The sequence below is a fragment of the Bison bison genome, unplaced genomic scaffold, assembly GCF_000754665.1.
Source record: "Bison bison bison isolate TAMUID 2011002044 unplaced genomic scaffold, Bison_UMD1.0 scf7180017864367, whole genome shotgun sequence".
Taxonomy (NCBI): Eukaryota; Metazoa; Chordata; class Mammalia; order Artiodactyla; family Bovidae; genus Bison; species Bison bison.
The window spans coordinates 5814721-5817213 of NW_011494939.1; the positions used below are offsets into that span (position 1 = coordinate 5814721).

General features: G+C 48.8%; 1 protein-coding gene across 1 annotated transcript in view; it reads left to right on the top strand.

The window, feature by feature from the left end:
* Positions 1-1999: 1999 nt before the first annotated feature.
* EIF4G1 (eukaryotic translation initiation factor 4 gamma, 1) overlaps positions 2000-2493 on the top strand; it is an 18883-nt gene continuing 18389 nt past the window's right edge. The window contains exon 1 of the mRNA XM_010855713.1: positions 2000-2132. The gene's annotated coding sequence lies outside the window, so the exon portion shown is untranslated. The remainder of the gene's footprint in view (positions 2133-2493) is intronic.

Genomic DNA, 2493 nt, shown 5'->3' on the forward strand with positions numbered 1-2493 from the left:
TCTCATGATGTACTCTGCATATAAGTTAAATAAGCAGGGTGACAATATATAGCCCTGACATACTCCTTTTCCTATTTGGAACCAGTCTGTTGTTCCATGTCCAGTTCTAACTATTGCTTCCTGACCTGCATATAGGTTTCTCAAGAGGCAGGTCAGGTGGTCTGGTATTCCCATCTCTTTCAGAATTTTCCACAGTTTATTGTGATCCACACAGTCAAGGGCTTTGGCATAGTCAATAAAGCAGAAATAGATATTTTTCTGGAACTCTCTTGCTTTCTCAATGATCCAGCAGATGTTGGCAATTTGATCTCTGGTTCCTCTGCCTTTTCTAAAACCAGCTTGAACATTTGGAAATACACAGTTCACATATTGCTGAAGCCTGGCTTGGAGAATTTTGAGCATTACTTTACTAGCGTGTGAGATGAGTGCAATTGTGTGGTAGTTTGAGCATTCTTTGGCATTGCCTTTCTTTGGGATTGGAATGAAAACTGACCTTTTCCAGTCCTGTGGCCATTGCTGAGTTTTCCAAATTTGCTGGCATATTGAGTGCAGCGCTTTCACAGCATCATGTTTCAGGATTTGAAATAGCTCAACTGGAATTCCATCACCTCCACTAGTTTTGTTTGTAGTGATGCTTTCTAAGGCCCACTTGACTTCACATTCCAGGATGTCTGGCTCTAGGTCAGTGATCACACCATTGTGATTATCTGGGTCGTGAACATCTTTTTTGTACAGTTCTTCTGTGTATTCTTGCCACCTCTTCTTAATATCTTCTGCTTCTGTTAGGTCCATACCATTTCTGTCCTTTATCGAGCCCATCTTTGCATGAAATGTTCCCTTGGTATCTCTAATTTTCTTGAAGAGATCTCTAGTCTTTCCCATTCTATTGTTTTCCTCTATTTCTTTGCATTGATCACTGAGGAAGGCTTTCTTATCTCTTCTTGCTATTCTTTGGAACTCTACATTCAGATGTTTGTATCTTTTCTTTTCTCTTTTGCTTTTCTCTTCTCTTCTTTTCACAGCTAGTTGTAAGGCCTCTTGAGACAGCCGTTTTGCATTTTTGCATTTCTTTTCCAATGGGGATAATAATACAATGTATAGTAATACATTTTGTAGGATATTGTGAGGATTAAGTGAAATCACAAAGGTCATCATTGGTGCAACATGTTTTCTGAGATTATATGTGTTTGAATACAAAGAGTGGGGTGGGAAGGAGAGAGAGAAAATAGCTTTTGCTACATACTTAGGCACAGTTTTAAGCACTTTCACAAGAACTAACTTTTTTAAACCTCACAATCCAATAGGGTGAAAGCCGGGTGGGTAAAAGCTCAGAATTGAGCCAGACTGCATAGTTTCAAATACTCCCATTTTACAAGTATTAAGTAGGTAAGTAGTAGGTACATCACTAGGAGAGTAAGTAGAGAAATTTGGATTAAAATCCAGGCTGACTCTAAGTAGCTTTGGCTTTAGTATGTCCCTTCAGGCAGTTCAAAATTTTTTGGCTGCCAGGGAGAGGTCTTGGATTTACTTATCCCATCACTATTTGAACTTTCCATGACTGATCTTAGTCCCTCCCTGGGAGTGGCTGATCTTTATAAAAGACAAATCTAACTCTCTACTTAGAATATTTCAATTCTTTTAGCGTAACACCCAGTTTAATAGTTCTATATCTAATTTACATTATTTTCAAAGGCTGCCTAATTTGTATTTTTTTCCGTTTTTGTCCATGGTTTACTTCGGCGGGACCGAGTCTTTAATGTCAGTATTCTCAACCTTCAGCCAGCACTTCGCCTCGCACTCAGTATGCACTCAATAAATGCTTGCTCAAAGTATGAATGAACCAAAGAACCGCGGAACACATACGCGGAGCCGGGTCGGCCTGGGAGTTCCAAAGTTCGGGAGGGGACAAGAGGCGGGCAGTGGCTGTCACATGATAAGGCGGGGCAAATCCCATGTGCTCCGCGGCGCCGGGCGCTGCTCCGCCCTCTGCGCCGGTCACGTGGGGCCGCCGGCTGCGCCTGCGGAGAAGCGGTGGCCGCCGAGCGGGATCCGTGCGGGGAGCCGGAAATGGTTGTGGACTACGTCTGTGCGGCTGCGTGGGGCTCGGCCGCGCGGACTGAAGGAGACTGAAGGTAAAGCCGCCATGTCCGGGCCCGACCGGCCCCCCACCCCTCCCCCCGCATCCGCCGCCATCCGGGCCGGGACCGGCTACCCTGCGCCGCCGCCCCAGCGCCCTGGCCCCGCGGCCCAAGCCCGGGCCCCGGCCCGCCAGGGCCCGATCCCCGGCCCACGTGTGCCCGGCCTGCCTCGGCCTGGCTGCTGGGTGGGGGTGGGGGAGCGCGGGGCCGGAATATGCGGTCCCCGCAGGCCGGGAGGGCGCCGGGTTCCCCGGCTGCTAAGTGCCACCTCGGCCCGACCCGAGGAGGCCCCGCGGGCGCAGGCACCGCGGCTCCCGGCCCGCCGCCCCCTCCCCCCTTTGCGGCCCGGCCGCCG